The 18,052-nt window shown below is 31.2% G+C and overlaps 1 long non-coding RNA gene and 1 pseudogene across 1 annotated transcript; one reads left to right on the top strand and one right to left on the bottom strand.

The window, feature by feature from the left end:
- Positions 1 to 195: 195 nt before the first annotated feature.
- On the top strand, positions 196 to 1,442 carry LOC145564522 (uncharacterized). The gene is made up of 2 exons (XR_014094848.1): positions 196 to 452; positions 1,146 to 1,442. It is a non-coding gene; the product is annotated as an uncharacterized LOC145564522 (long non-coding RNA).
- Positions 1,443 to 7,455: 6,013 nt separating this feature from the next.
- LOC145564521 (protein EXORDIUM-like 3 pseudogene) lies at positions 7,456 to 8,780 on the bottom strand (annotated as a pseudogene).
- Positions 8,781 to 18,052: the final 9,272 nt, after the last annotated feature.

Below are 18,052 nucleotides of genomic sequence, written 5' to 3'. Positions count from 1 at the left end.
GGTTTTTGAAAACCGGTGGCTTAAAAAATGGGCGGGTTAGGCTAATTCACATTGCCACCGGTTCAAACCGAACCGGTGGCCTTTACCATTTATGCCACCGGTTTGAACCCGTGGCAATTAGCAATTAAAAAAAAAAAAAAAACGCCCCCTTAAATACCCCAAACCCTACCTCATTTCCCTCTCAGCCGTCCCTCTCCTCTTTCTCTCTCCTGCTCTCCCCTCTCTTCTTTCTCTTTCTCTTTCATTTCTCATCTGATCTCCTCCGATCTTCCTTCTCTTTCTCATCTAATCTCCTCCTTCTCTTTCCTTCTCTTTCGATCTCCTCCTTCTCATCTCCTTCTCCTTATCATCTCCTTCGTCTCCTTCTCCCTCTTCTCCTTCTCCTTGGTTTTGAGTTCGTGCACCATCATCAAGACCACCATGAAAACATGCACAACGAAGACATGCACAAGGTTTGTGATTAATCAATTAATTCTTGGTTTTTGATTTTAAATTCTGGGGTTTTGTTTTTTGATTCTGGGTTTTTGTTTAATCAATTCATTCTGGGTTTTTACTCGATTTTAATCAATTAATTCTGGGTTTGTGTTTTGGGTATTTGTTTCATTACTAGTTATTGATTTTTTTGGGTTAATTAGTCGATTTTGGATTTTTTTTGAGTGGTTTCGTCGATTTAATTCGATTTTTAATTGATTTTAATCGATTCTAAGTGGATCTCCTTTTGGGTCCTATTCGATTTAATTCTGGGTTTTTTCTTTTTTTTTTTTTTTTTAGTTCGTGAAAATCAGTTTATTTTTTTGAGTTCGATTTAATTCTCATTTTGTTTTTAGTTCTCGTTTTGAAAATCAATTTGATTTTTTTTAGTTCGATTTAACTCTCGGGTTTTCACTAATTCCTGGGATTTTTATTTAATTTTTTTCTGGGTTTTTTTTTTCTTTTTTTTTCTGGGTTTTAGTTTTCTGGGTTAATTTTCTGGGTTTTTGTTTAATTTTTGGGTTTTGTTTATATTTTGTGTGTTTTTTCTGGGTTTATTTAACCGATTTAAATCGATTTATGGGTTTTTTTTTGTTCGCAGCTTATACGGTTCTTGTTTTTATCTTTTTTTCGCAGTTTATTTTTTTTATTTAATCGAATTTTTTTTGATGCAGGTGTATTGATTTGGATGTAGATGTTAAATCGAAGAAAAAAGATGCAGGATTATTGATTTAGGTGTTATATGGTTGTTTTTTAATTTTAATGTTGTAATTTTTTTTGGTTTTTATTGTAAATTTGTTTTTTTGGTTTTTAATGTTGGAATTTTAGTTTTGTGTAATTTGATTAATTTAGTTGTTTTAAATTGGAATTGTTGTATGAGTAATTTAGTTGTAGTTATTAATTTGGTTTTTTCACTCTTAAAAAGTGTACAATTATTAGATAATGATGAATATATATGTGTTTTTATATAATTTACATATATATATAATTTCTGCTACAATTTAAGTGAAATAAATGCAAAAAAAAAAAAATTTTTTTTTTTGTTTTTTATGGACATTAACCGGTGGCAATACTTTTTAATACCATTAAAAAAAAATTGCGGGAAGCGTAATTGCCACCGGTTAACCGGTGGCAATAATTGTTTTTGCCACCGGTTTTGAACCGGTGGCTTTTTAATAATATTATTGCCACCCCCCAACTGGCCACCGGTTCAAAACCGGTGGCATAGGGGGTTTTGAACCGGTGGCCAATTCATATTTTCGTCTAGTGTTAGTAAAGTTAAAGTCTTAAAGCACACTTACTCATTTATTAATTGCTTGAATGACGGATTAGATTGTAATTAAACAATATTGGCTTTAACTTGATTATTAGCTAGTTAAAACCATTAGGAAAATATGTCTATTATATATGTATATGGGGACCATTTGAGCAAGTTGTAACCTGCTTTGGTCCAATTCCTAGTTACTTTTTATGGGTTGCACGTCAATCACATACTATGTATTTCCCTAAACAATAACCCTTAATCATGAAATTAACCAACATTTTATCCATTCAATGTTTTCCTAAACTATAAAGTTTATGTTAGCTAACAACGAACTGTATTTCTCATCCCAATCTCCAACATCAAAAACCTTCCTAAGCTATAAAACGTTTCTTTATACTACCTCCGATTACTTCTATATGCAAGTTGCAAATTAGTAGCATGTACTCCGACCCATATGAACGACTGCATAGTTGTTTCGATCTTTAGCTTTAGCGGAAAGAGTATCAGTCTTGTAAACAATTATTTTTCGATTGTAAGAGCTAAGTTCCTAGGGACGCAATGGAGAAAATAAAGGATGTTTGGAATAAATTGTTACAAAAGTGTCGTGTTTGAATTTACAAAATAGCAATAACAATAACTATGTATCAAATTAATAACACCACGTTAATAGTCGGTTAGAAGACCATTGCAAAAACCCCTTAAGTATCAATGGACTAAAGCTTGAGTCAAGGTGACAAGGTGTGAAGGCCTTTCGATATTACGGAGTAATTAAAACTTGTTCTATAAGGCTTTAGAACTCTATCAAAATTAAAGACTTGATCATCTAGGTGTACTGTTATCGGGTGCATCATAATACAAACTTTATTTGACCTTTTCATAAATTAATTATATAATTGAATATTTATACGGACTAAATAAGTGAATCTTATAGATCTTTGGGAGCATATATATAAGTATATTCTCCATAATTCAATAAATTTATATTTTGCTCAAAAAAAAATTCAATAAATTTATATGCGTAGTAGTAGCAACATAAAAAAAAAACGATCATTGATTATAGTGTATAAATAAATCCCACGCGTGCAACCAAATTAACGTATTTGGTATATTTTACACTAGAAGTAAGGTAGAAAGTAAAAGACACAAAGAAATGAACTAAAAAAACAAACTTAATGGAGTAAATTATGATTATACGTACAAAGAGTAGCCAAATATGTCAACGACAATTCACTGATGAGGCGCCGCTCCCAACTCTTTAGCTTTTGTTTATTTGATGAAGCATGTATATAAACTCTTAGTATCTTATTACTAAAAAAAGTATATGAGAACATATTTCAATGATGGCGGTTTGTTCTCCTTCCAAAAGCATCATTTGGTTGCTCCCTTAATGGGGCTTCCACTACTTCTAACCCATGCACACGCTTATGCACATCTATACGTTTTTTTTAGCTAATATAATACCCTACGCGGCTGCACCTACATCCTCGGATAGGCAGCTACATATATATATATATGCTCCATATATAGATGATCGGGACAAATAAAAAGTTTGGGGGTCTTTCTCTGTAAAGTCGTACTAAATAAATCATGGACTAACATAATGAAAGAAGTAATTATAATTGAGCCTGGTATATCAGTATATCTCATGGACTTATATTGCCAAGATATTTTGGGCGGGCATATATAATGGCACCAAAATGCATTATATGTAGTCAAACGTGATTAATTGACTATATGTGCATATAGAGTCTTTGTTTATACGGTAATTTACTGAATATGGCTACTTTTTGGCCTTTTGCTTTACCGCATTAATGAAACAAATTGTTCAAAGGGAAAAAAAAAAAAAAAAGAAAGCCTTTTGTCTTAATGATGATTCCTAAAAAATATGTATATGGGTCAATGCTATGAGCTGTAAATGGTGATAATTAACACCTTGGGGGCCCTAGATTTTTCACCTTGATTAGCGATCATATTGGGCCTTTTCTTTAAGCCGCTTTGGTAAAAATAATTAATAGTCATCATAGATTCATATCCCAATTGATCATTTGTACATTGTATGTCAATAAGAGTATATATACACACTCTCCTTATTATTTAATGTTAATCAATAGCAAAATCTTTAATTTTTTGAGAGTTAGGCAAAATTTTGTGATTTATCTGTGTGGGATAATATTTTTTTTTTTAATCTTTTCTCAATCTTAAAGTATATTACTTCCTTTTCCTTTTTATGTGTCTATAGTGTGTCAAAATTAGTACTCTGTACTCCGTATCCTTTATAACTTAGGGGAACATTTGCTAATTTAGCCACTTGTATGTGTACAATCACTTATCATGTTTGCTGCTACGTTTACTATATATACATGTGTAAATGTGTTGTACTTAGAGAGTTAGAGCACACTAGTTATTGATGAGATGAAAATTAGTAGCAAGAGCAGTTAGGGTAGGGTGCAAGTGGAAATTAAAAATTTACCAATAAATTCGTATACGAAAGATTGAAACAATCAAAACACCCACATTTGATTATTTGATGCTTTAAAAACGCAAGAGTACGTACATGCATTGAACAACCAATGGAAAGCAATAGCATTTGCATTTGCATGCATTGTAATGTGTGAAGAATTCAAATTTGGGAGTCATTTCATTGACATAAAGATTTCCTAAAAGATGATTCAGAATTTTGGTTATCAAAACTTTAAAAGGAATAAAAGTAAAAGGGGTAAAAATGATTAAAATTAAAAACAATGAAAAGCAAAAGTTAATTTACTTTAGTACTCGTACATCATAAGCTTACAAGCTCAAATCCCAATAAAGTTTATAGTGTCACCTAAATGAAAGCGAATTTGGGAAAATAATGACATTGAGATTAACATTATGCCAAACATAAAGCAGCACTATTTGGTAGAAACGACGTAGCTTTTGTCACATTGCTTTGATTCGGTGAATGTGTCATTTTAGTCAAAGTTTTTACAGAAATACGACTATTCATCCTGCTAATAGCGCAACAAGTACGTTACCAATAGTCCATATTAAAATTTCACAAGGGTGTTTGCTAAATTACTTTCAAAATTGTGTTAAATAACTTTAATTACTCCGTTAATTGGGTTTAAATCTCTTTATCCTAAATTCCTAGCTAATATAATTATGTAATCTCCTACACTAATCAAATTTGCTAATGTAATTATTTAATACTGATAAATTATTGCATAGTATATCTCAATTGAACAATTCAATAATTATGGTGGTTAATCCCATCTCTCATAAATCGATTCTCAAGATTATCCTTAAACTGTTGTAAATCATCATAAGATTCCATAGACATCATTTTACTTCAGTACCATCGATTAGACTAAAAGGATAAAAGCAATCATGATTTTATTACAAAGACGATATTTACGGGTTTAAACTTTTAAGAATAATTAAAATGTATACTTTACATGTCTCAAAATATTTGACATAGTTAACTTTGCACACATGTCTATTTTGATTTTATTTTTTATATAATTAACTATAAAAAATTAATTTAAAAATAATATTATGAAACTTTATATTAATACCCATCTAAAAATATATTTTATGATAAAATATATTTTTATTATGCTAGTATAAAATTATGGTTTAATACATGAATAGTGAAAAAAAAACGTTTCAATTATTTTGGGACAGATGGAGTACTATCCCTCGATTTTATTAGCTTGTTTTTATGCATTTTTTTTGGGGGGGGGGGGGTAATTAAACTTATTTTAATAAAGTAAAAAGATCAAATCCTACAAATTTACCGACTTGCCAAATTGAATCTATTACTCCGTACTCAACAACATATAACAATATTACAAAGACTAGAGAGCTACTTGAATTATATCACTTTCTACTAGTAGGCTAATATATGTACTCGTAAAACGTCTAATTTTGTCGAACACAACTTAGCTTAGCTTATAGGAGAGTGTAGTTGGTAGTTGATAGTTGTAGACTTGTAGTGGTACATACATAAACTGCAGAAACTAGAAAAAGAGGTGTTTATTGTTTAATATCAAGGAGTCAATAATCTGCAAGAAGAGCAGAAAAAAGTGTGAAATGTGAGTGTTGCATAAAACATAGGGACCATGTAATGGCATGCAATTAAGGAAAGAGGAAGAATTCCTTGTCTTGCACTTCGTCTTCGTGTTTCCATTGCCCATACTCAGTCCTAAACTGTCATTGTTGTTTCAAATGACAATAACGTATTCCCATGTTCAAACCATAAATATTTAATGATTTTAATTTTTTGAATAATATTAAAGTTTGGACATACATTCTCTCACTAAAAATTAAATATAAAAAATGATCATTCAAATTTAATTTGTTCCTAGACCAAAGATTGAAACCTTTTTTTTTTTTACTCTTATCAATACGAGTACAAGATTGAACGGTTTTAAAATTATAAATAATTACGAGTAATAGAATATTTCTTAGCTCCACGTTGAACATATAAAAGCCTTTAGATTTTGCTATCTATTAACTTTCATCTCTTCATACTTTAACATAATTGACTAATTCTCATATATATCATGTTTTTTAATGAAGTTGCTTGCAAGCCTAATTAACAAGATTAATATGTTGAGTAAAACTTAAATTGTATTCCTAGCTAGAGGTATCATCAATTAATACCTACGTTTATACATTATGAAAAATAAAGGGGAAAAGAAATACTGCAGCAACCATAAATTGCAGTAGTCACAATCCCAATAAAAAAAAATATGGAAGAAATCAGAGAAGTAGAAGTTAATGGTGGAATAATTGAACATAGGTATTAGGCACGTACAACATTTACACCAATCCACCGTATCAGTAATAATAATAACTCATGGAGACCCACTGTAGTTTTGCCTTCATCATATGCTTGTAACAATGGTTCTCGTAATTGGTAATAGTGCTTGTCGAGATGCATAACGATTAATTAATTTTAAGATATCGAGCTTTAATTAATTAGTGAAAATGATTAGTAAATTGACAAGTATAGAAATAGTTTTATCAATTAAAAACCAATTCAATAAGTAAAAAGCATCTAATCATTCATTGAATTCGTTGATAATTAATTGATCAAATACAATTGATGATCGGACGATGTACTCATTTGCTTATGTAGTTATTCAATCTAGTACTCTCTCCATTTTAATTTACTACGAATATGCAACAACTACATCCCGCTCTTATTAACGTTGTAGGTAGAAGACTTCATCTAGCTAAAACCTCACATTGGGCAACCCGATGCGAGTTATCCAGCAAAACTTCTTGGAACGAACACAATTCTAACTTAAAGAGAACAGGAGTAAAAAATATAGAAGAGTACACTTGGTTGAGTAATTAAAGAGGTATACTTAAAATTGAGTCGCAAATATCATAACAAAAAAATCGTGAGGGTTGAGGTTCGATCATGATCCTTTTCTTTACTTTTGAAAAAAATAATAAAAAAGTAAAAATAAAATTGGGTATTTAAGTCAATCTATGATTGTATATTTGTATACACACCTTCAGTTATTCATGGTCTCATGGATTATGTCACAAAAGCAAGCCAAAAAAGTATATAGAACGGCTTGAACAGTTGAACCCATTGCTACACCTTTAACAAATTATTGAGTCTTTGAATCAAACATGAATGCTCATAATAATATTTTGCTATTTACTGTGGCCATATTTTTGGACTATAATTTTTGTCATTTCATAAGACCATAAAATTACACCAATTATATAAATATAACCTGAATTTACTAAATTACCAATATCTTATTTTTCTTATGGTATACAAAAGATAGTATACATACAACTACAATACCATACACTTTTTTTCTTTTTCATCAAACTTCCCTCCAAAAAAAAAAAAAAAAAAATCTACCCAAACTAATGGTCCAAAATCTAACCCAAAAACACCCAAAAATCACATTTAAAAAAATAAAATAAAAATTACCAAACTAGTACTAGTAGTACTACTCAGTGGTCAAGGGCGTTGGGTCCAGTACAATAATTGACGACATGGTTCCAAACCCACTGAATCAAAAACCGCCGTCGAATTCCATTCACATTAAACGTGGCACCATCTCGACCCTCCAACATTTGTCCAGTATAGGACCCACCACCTCCTGTCCCATAAATCCCTTCACAAAGATCCGCAATTTCCACAGGCGCAATTGGGTCAGGCCCCGCATACCAAGCATTGACAAGCGGGTTGGTTACCAACTCCGCTATCTCGTGAGCAATGACACTTATCATCCCCTCGACGCCAACGTCTCCATTGGGGCTTTTAACCACTTTAAGCCCGGGAATGTACGTGGGTACCGCAAACGGGTACGCACACACCCCCGGGCACAGCTTCGCGCTGTTGCCCACCCAAGCGTAGGGTAAAGTATACCCTACGATTGAGGGGAAAGTAAAATAGTGAAACCCACACACTTGCTGACAGAAATCCTGAACGTAGACGTCAGGTGACGTCAGCAAGAGGTAAATCCCGTTCTTTGGTGTGATTGGTAGAGGTTTAGTTCTCGCGGTAATAAATGATTTTATTACCGACTGAACTGATAACCGAGTCAGTGATTTACCGTGTGAGTAAAATCTGTCGTTCTTCTCCGAACCAATTCGGACGGTTCTAGAAATATTGGACCCGGTTTGATCGGTGTATAGCTGAACCGTCTTCCACCACCCCGAGACCGAGGGTGGTGGGACGGACTCATCTGAGATCGAGTTTATAAACTCTCGGATTATCCGCTTTTGGGATGGCTGCCATTTGCCGTACCAGATAATGTGGACGGTGATGTTGGTAGTCATTACCGGCCCCATATGGTACTTAAGGTCTACAAACTCGGATGACCCCTCGAATTTTTTCGAGGGGCCGAACTCTAAATCAGCTGTAGTTTGATGACTACGGCTGATGTTGAGATCGGCATTGGGCCAAGGGCGCCAAGAGAAGGCTGGTTGGGAGGTGAAGAGGAGGAGGAGAGAGAGTGAGATTAGGCGGAGCATTGTGAGGTGAGGAGGAGGAGGAAGTGGGGAGTGAAGAGTGAGAGTGAGTGAGACAAAGAGAAGGTATTTATATTGGGTAATTTTTGAAGGGAAAAAATGGGATATAAATAAATGAAAATGAATTTGAATAATAATTGAGAAAATAGTGTGAGATTAAATTTATGAAAATGTGAAAGAATTGAAGGGGTAGAGGATGGGTTTAATGGATGACAGATGGGTAGTATAAAGTAAGAGGGGGACCTACAGAAATATGATGAATCATAAACATTGTCGTTATTTTATGAGATGATAATCTCTCTATTTTTATTTTATTATTGCTGGTTTTGAGCGGGAAATGTGGACGAAATGGATAAGGGTAGTTTCGGAATGTCACGTACTTGATTTTTTATGCTGTGCTTAAGGCAGTATGGCTGTACTAGGCACTTCTAAGTAGAGGTGTCAATTCGGATAACCGGATGGAGTTTGGGTCGGATCTGTTCGGGTCGGGTCTGCTCGGGTCGGATATGTTCGGATCAAAATTATCCTTTTAACTCGGATCGGGTCGGATCGGGTCAAATTCGGGTCGGGTCAAATTCAGGTCATGGTCTATCGAGTCCGGGTCGGATATGGGTCGGGTCAACTCCAGATCGGTTCACTTTCGGTTCGGATAAATTTGGATCGGGTTTAAAACGGGTTTAACCGGATAACTTCGGGTCGGATGAATTTGGGTCGGGTTGATTTCGGTTCAGATGATTTCGGTTCGGTCAAGTTCGGTTTGATTAAGATAAGGTTAATCCGTTGATTCATTAAATGGTCAGTTTCGATTCAATTCCTTTTTGTGTTTGGCTGGATTTTGGTCGAGCTGACCAAATTCATATCCAAATAAGGTTATTTTTAATCTAGATATATTATTGAGTTTTTACCTTATTATTGGTTCAATATGATTATTAATTATGAAGCATGAAGTTTTAGTTTTCTCATTTGATCAAGTTATGTATAATTTTTATCTTAAAGAAAAATTGAGATTGAATAATTATCGATAACTTATCATACCTATATAAGTGAGACCGAGCTAGTGATATATTGATGAGTAATAATAGTTACATATGGTGATATATACAAAATAGAATATCAATTTTTTAAGGTTATTACAAGGTTACAACTCTTCATTAATTGTACAATCTTGCGAGGTTATGAGTTCTGTACTATTAGTTTAGTTTATTACTAATTCAATTTGTATAAGATATTTGTTAGAGTTGTTAGAATTACTTTATTACTAATTCAATTTTTATATTAAAAACTTGACATTATACATAGTGATAGTTAATTGTTACTATGTACATTCTTTTTATTTGAGCATAAATTATTGCATATGTACGTAGTGTGTGTATAACCGTACGATGTATAATGCCTATAATTCTAGGATAATGCACAGTTGTAGAGGAAGTAGTAATGAAGGAATGTTATGTATTTGTAAATACATAACAACGATTAAAATATTCTAAAAACACATGGTAGAGAGAGAAAAAAGGAGAGAGGGGAAGAGAAAGCTCTTTATATGGACCCCGCCTACTTTTTAGTCAGATTGTCTCACGTGATGGGTTTGTAGTAAACTTAAGACTCCAAACTATTTCTTTGTAGTAAAAAAGTTAACTTATTAATAATTAGTAAATATATAGTATAAGAACTTGAATAAAAAGGTCAATAATCAATTATGGTCGGGTTAAATTCGGATCGGGTAAAAATCAAATCGAGTTAAAATCGGATCGGGTTAATATCAGTTCGGGTCAAAACAGATCGGATCTGATCGGTTATTTGTCGGGTCAATTTCGGATCGGGTTGAGCTCGAGTCGGGTCAAATCGGTTCGGTTTGAGTTCAGGTCGGGTCAAATCGGATTCGGGTTGAGTTCAGGTCGGATCAAATCGGTGCCGGATTAAGTTCAGATCGGGTCAAGTTCGGATTCGGGTTGAGTTCGGTTCGGTTACAGATCGGGTTTGGGTCTTGAATTTCTCGGATCAAATCGGATCGGTTACAGTTCAAAACGGATAATTTTTTTCGGGTCGGTTCGGGTTTGACACCTCTACTTCTAAGTGTCTTGAGACAATATGCCAAATTAAAATACGTAGTACTTCAGTCGTTTTACATTACTCTTCTAGTCTCAATTTAATTGCTTCATTGGATTAATTTTTATGAGAGATTTTTATAAAAAGGGGAAGTAAATTTAAAAGAAAATACAACGTTAAATATGTTAATTTCAACTAGCCTTCTGGCCCGTGCAATGCACGGATTATTTATAGGTATATAATATAATTTTTAATTTTATAATATATTTTTCATTGAAAAATGAATAGTTTATAAAAGATAAAAAGGGGTGAAAATTGAATGTAATTGTAGGAGATACTAAGGGCCTGTTCATATTTACTGAATTGAGCTGAACTGAACTGAACTGAACTGAACTGATTGGAGCTGAACTGAACTGAACTGAACTGATTGGAACTGAACTGAACTGAACTGAACTGAATTGAGCTGAAATGAATATTTTATGTGAGAGGGAAATTAAGAGTTGAACTGAACTGAACTGAACTGATTGGAGCTGAACTGAACTGAACTGAACTGAAATTAAGTAAATATGAACAGGCCCTAAGTTGGGGGAAAGTGAACCAAACATTCATTTATGTATTGAATTAAAGTTAGTGTATTTTTTTTTAATACGAGAAAGGTTAAATGAGATGACATGTGTCATTGGTGAAAAATGTAATTTACACGTGGCCTGATGAAGATGATGGTTTGTGTTTTTAAATACTAACTAAGTATAGAGTATAGATATAGATATAGATTTCTTTTACTCGTTTCAGTGTTAATTATCGAAAGCATTCACTCATTGCTTTGTATAATTTATATTTTATTTATACAGGAATAAAATAGTACTATATTGTAGCAATTACTCGTAAAAGAGTTAATTGCTCCCTCTAAATACTTATTATCCCCTCCAATCTTAATCTAATTTTTAATTAATTGTAAAAACAAGTTAATAAGTCCCTCTTATCTTTAATGCTCAACATTTGCTTCTCTTGACCATTACTTGCAAATTGCTTCAATTTTTATTTGGCAATGGAACATTATTTTGTTGTTGCTTCTCTTTACTCAAGCCCTATTTACACTTTTCTCTAAAAAAAAAAGGCCTATTTACACAATAATGTATCACTTTTCATGTACAACACACCTAATCTTCTAAAATTATGCACAAATACAAGTGTTATACGTATTTAAGAATAGAGGTATACTTTATATAGCTTCACTCGCTCTGATCGTAAACAAATCCTTTGATATATCCACTAGTTTTATATTCAAGCTCAACGATTTGGAGTTAATAGGGAATGCATTGGGCTCTTTGTATATACATGTTAACATGTATTCTCGTAAACTCTAAGCAAGCAACAAATAGGGCCTCTTACAAGGATTATTGGCTTTATAAAGGCATGACATTCCTTAAAATAAGGGTAGCCCTTAAAAGTTAAAAGTACTTGTGTTTAATATTTTCAAAGATTCCTCTAAGTTTAAGAAGAAAATAATAAGCTAGGGGTCCATTACCATTAATCAAGAGGCCATGCAAAATTACATATTACCATTAATCAAGAGGCCATGCAAAATTACATGCACAAGTTAAAGTTACCCCACTTACATTAACATTGGGTCTCTCCTCTCCTACGCTACACCTCTCCTTACTTCCCGCCAAATGCAATTTAAGTTCATTAATTCCAACTAGTCCGTATTATCAAATCAAATCCGACACATTTTCCATGGTGTAACGCAAATTCTAAGGCCTATAAATGTTCCTCGCTTTTCTTCTTTTCATTTATTAATCAACTTAAAGGTTATTGACTTCAAATTTCTAGTTCTTGTTTGGGAACGAAGAACGGTTTCGTGGTTAAGTATGTATAACTAGATTAGCACTCGTGCGATGTACGAATTAGAATAAAAAATTCAATGTAATTATAAAATAATTAATTCACAAAATGTGGGTTTTTGGAAAGAGAAATATCATTAATATGCTTTTGGTTAATTGATGTTCACACTTTAATTTATTTATTAAAAATTATTTTCCTAATATTGAATTTGGAAGGAAAAAAATATGATAAAAATGATGTCATAAGCAATTTTGGAAGGAAAATTTTTCATGAGAAATTGACATGTGTACAGTGGTGATGTAAGCGATTTTTATTTTAGTTATAGTTATAGATTCTGATATATACTTGTGTATGATCAAAATTATATTACAAATATGTATAAATCTATACTATCGGTGTACCTGCTACCTATATATGTACAATGATATGTTGATGAATGAGAGATACTATCGATGTACCTACTACCTATATATGTACAATGATATGTTGATGAATGAGAAATAATAATGATAAGAATATTCCTTGGTCATTTTTCATTTATTTTACAAAGTTTGAAAGACATGAATGTTTGTGACTAGTGAGAATTTCAAACTTTTTATGGGATGTTGAAAGCTCATGGTTTTATCTTTTATGATATAGGATAAATCAGCCAAGAAGCATGATGTCGGGGTATTGAGGGCTCTTGGTTCAGATGGAGATAAGCTATGGGATAAAAAGGCCAATGTAAAAGTCTATTTAAACAATGTTTGAAATAGCATTGTCACATTTTAATCCAAACATTACATAATACTTTGTATATTACAATGATGTATGTATTAACAAATAACAATATTGAGTTTTGGATACTTAAATCTAGCATCTAGATTTAATTTAAGTTTCATTTTTAGGTGATAATGTGATATATGTACACCAAATTGAAGATGACTTAGTAAAACAACAAAGAAAATGAGTGATAACGAATTTGGTAGTCACTATCGTCTAGTTGAAAAAAAAACATGAAAAGTTGAAATCTTTGGGAATTAATTGTTTTTATGTGTTGTTAGATTGATATATTCATGGGAATTTTTCACAAATTGGTGAAATTTAATTACTTAGGGAGACCTAGGAAAGAGGATAAGAATTTCAACTTTTCATGTTTTTTTTTCAACTCAACGATAGTGACTACTAAATTCATATTCCCATCAATCTCATGTTTTTTAAATTATCTCAAACCCAACTTTAGGTCTTCTGCTAAAACCAGTCTCACCTTAGTGTTGTATATATCTTTTTCCTATCATTAATCACACCATACAACATAGTATATTTTAATCATTAAACGTAGTATTAATTACCAATTGTGATGCATTTTAATTATTATTTGTAACAATCAAATTGAATATTGTAGTTTAATGGGGAGGACCGGCGGAGTATATAATTTGTGATGCATGTTATTTAATTGTTAGCTCTTGTCTCAGGTGTTTTATTTTTGGTGAATATTTATTCGAAATAAAATTTCTAATTAATATACTACATTCTCTCTAATCATATTGCATGCAACATGCATTATTAGTCCAAGTTCTTTTAGTCAGTTTAGAATTCTTTATTTATAGCTTTCTTAAGTAACATATGCACGAAATCAAATATAATAAGTAATTTAATGGTGATATCTTAGTTTATTTATCTTTTGTCCATGTTCGTTCGTTGTCATCATAAGAGAAATGATAAGAGACTATGATTGATTTTAATATAATATCTTAACTCATTAACCATGACAAATGGTCACTAATATATAAAAGGGAGTAAAGGGTGATACAAAACTCTACAAATGTATACATTAGTCTCTCAAAATTAAACAAATATGGGTCTTTTTAAGTGTATGTTAATTTTATAATTATTATCAACCATCTACTTTAATTTAGAAATGGATGGAATAAGAGTGAAAAAAGAAAATCAAGACACAATTTTCAACAATGATTATAAGACAACAAAATAAGCTTTGTTAGTTGCCGGTTCAAACAGTTACAATAATCATAGGTATCTAGTAATTCTTTTAATATTCTGTTTAATGTTCATTATTCTTTAATTATTTTTAAATTAACAAATTACATAAAACTATACTATGTATATATTATATTGCAAATTATTGACACATTTAATTATTGGTATTGATAGATAAATCATAATTTTATATCACTTTACTCATATTTAATAATTTAATGTTAAATAATTTGTTATTTCTTCATCTTTCAAATATTTATAATAACATTTTTTTTTTACATAAATAAGTAGGTTAATTGACCCAATTACCTTGAACATAGATCAACCCCTGCTGTCAATGTATATTCATATACTTTTTATTTATTTATTTATTTTTTATTTTACAAATGTATTTTAACAAGTATTCCTTAAAAAAAATTCATAAAAAATATATACTTCGTAATATGATACTCCATTTCTAAAAATATTTGTTTCTTTGACTAGTCAATTAACAATATATTTTGTATTATTCAAGATAGCTAAATAATATTTGCGTATTTATCTATTTACAAAATGATATATCCATAAAATAAACCAAAGATAATAAAGTATCCGTTAAATTAAATATACACTAATATAGATATGGTAATGTTGGGTTATTAGGTAGATTATACTCAATTACTTTTGTGGTGCAAATAAATTAAGGTACAATATTATATTTCCTTTGCTATTCTAGAAATATGTTTGACTACTCAATTAACAATATTATTCAAGTTAGCTAAATTAGGTAAGCTTACTTGTTTACCTATATAGGATAAATCAGCCAAGAAGCATGATGTCGGGTATTAAAAGCTCTTGATTCAGATGGAGATAAGGGATAAAAAAATAAAATAAAAAAGACCAATGTAAATGTCTAATTTATTTCAACAATGTTAAAAATAGCATTGTCACATTACAATCCAAAAATTACGTAGTATTGTACTCTGTATATTGCAGCAATGTATTAATAAATACAATATTGAGTTTTGGGTACTTAAATCTAGCATTTAGATTTAATTTATACGTAGTATTTCATTTATAGGTGAGAATGTGATATATGTACACGTACACCAAATTAAACAACCAAGGAAGATGAGTGATAACAAATTTGGTAGTCACTATCAATTAGTTAACAAACAGAACATGAAAAGGAAGGTGAGTGATATATGTAATTTTGATAAATTTTTGTAATACGCAATTAATGATATTTAGTAATAAGTAAATGATAATTAAAAAATCTAATCTGAATATTTCTGGTATAATATGTTCTGATCTGAATTTATTAAAGAATAAGTATTTAAAACAAGTTGAAGAAAACATGTCCTTCATGTGAACATACTTGATAGCCTCATTGACATATATGTCAGTTGACAACATCGTTTGATATTGATTGTGATAATAACCTATAGATCAATGTAAGTAATCTATAGCCTTAATTAGAATGACAAGCACTAATTAATTCATAACATCAAATCAATTTTCTTTTTATAAACATATGAAAATGAACGAACCCTCCCTAAAAAATAACATAAAAAATGAACGTTATTGCAATTATAAGAGTGCATCTAGACGCATAGAGCTAATGTATTTCGCATGTGTATAGGGGGGAAATTTGGGGTTCGATGGTACATTTTTTCTATCTTAATAGTACAATAGTACACTTTTGTGTACTATTATGCATATATAATGTACCATTATAAGTTATTTGAATAGTACTTTTTGTGTACTATTATGTATGTAGTGATACTTTTTGCCATCATATTTTCCACCAATATTTTTTCTCAGGTTCCCATTATTTACAAAAATGTCATCTTATTTATATGCGAAAGGCATAGGGCCTATGCGCAATACTACCTCTCTTGCAAATGATATACTCCGTATGGCAAGAGAAAAGAAAAATTGATTTTAATGATCCCAACTTTAGGCTAAGTCATCCGCAAAAAACAGTCCCATCTTTTAATTATCCCACAGTGGACCCAACTTTGGGGAATTATTTCCAAAACGGTCCTTAATCTTAAATGACCAGGTCAATCGCTTACTAATCACATGTATCACAATTCCATTCATTTTTTTTTTAAAAAAAGATAAACTCTTCTCTCACACCGGGGTCGATGTGGCCAACCGAGAAGAAAGATAGAGATAAGGTGTGATGCTCGTGTTAGAGAAAGAAAGAGATAAAAGACAGTGGTTATGGTAGTTTTACAAAGGTGGTAGGTGGTTTGTCATGCTGATAAAAAAAAGAGATGATTTGACGGTGGCCGAAAAGGTGGCTAGAGGGTCGTGGTTAAGGAGTGTATGGGAGGTGGTTGGTTAGGCTACAAGAAGGTGATGAAATAGGGTGAAGGTGGGTGGAGAGAAGGTGGTGGAGTTTTTAGCCTTAATGATCACCTCCTACAATAATGAAAGATGAAATAATATAATTATTGTAGGAGGTGATCATTAAGGCTAAAAATTCCTCCTTATACTTTTAACACAATGGTAATTAATGTCTGTTTAATTTATTATTATTTTATTAAAACCTAATAATTATTTATTATTAAATTTAATACAAATTTTACAATTGATCTTTGTTGAATTGTTGATGCCTGTTTTGCCGGTAGCATGTTTTGAAAACTCCCGACAAATTTGACAATATATGTAACTAATGCGTCAAATCCATACGAAAGTAGTTATGCATAGTATTGTTACAAGGAAGTGGATAAGCGAACAACATGTTTAGGCAACGAATACTCTGTTGTTTGGATGGGAGATAGGTAATATATTAGTATTGAGTATATTATTGATTCTATACGTATATTTATTTTATTATTTGTTTGATGAAAAAGTTTATTTATTACTTTACTTATTATTATTATTATTATTATTATTATTATTATTATTATTATTATTATTATTATTATTATTATTATATAGTGAACAAGCGATATAATTAAGAAACTCTTGACTAACAATATATAAAGGTAAGATTAAATAAATTAAATTTTGATTAACAAATATACAGAGTAATTTTATATAACAAACTTTTCCATTTAGTGACAATGCAAGGAACGAAAAAGAACCACATTTTCTCATGTTACAAAATACAACAATGTTGAAATGGATAGGAAAGTAGTTGTGTAATCTTTTAATCCTGAATACGTCGACGACACAATTAGGCCTCAGCAACACAATTATCTTGTGACTGATGACCCATAAATCACCCATACGGATGTTTACAGTCAACAAGATGTTTCTAATATCCCTATGATATATAATGAATTAACCACACAGATGTTACAGTCAACATGATGCGCCTATGTTATACTTTTTCAAAGCGGTATTAAATATCTAATTCCATTCATACTACAACTTAATCTATTTCTCATATCTAATTAGAACGAATTTTGTTTTATATGATGAGTAGGTTTCATTAACATCTAAAGGCTCTTCAAAGTAAGCACAAAC

Source organism: Chenopodium album, chromosome 10 (genome assembly GCF_948465745.1).
Source record: "Chenopodium album chromosome 10, dcCheAlbu1.1, whole genome shotgun sequence".
Classification (NCBI taxonomy): Eukaryota; Viridiplantae; Streptophyta; class Magnoliopsida; order Caryophyllales; family Amaranthaceae; genus Chenopodium; species Chenopodium album.
This window is presented reverse-complemented; position numbering and strand designations above follow the sequence as displayed.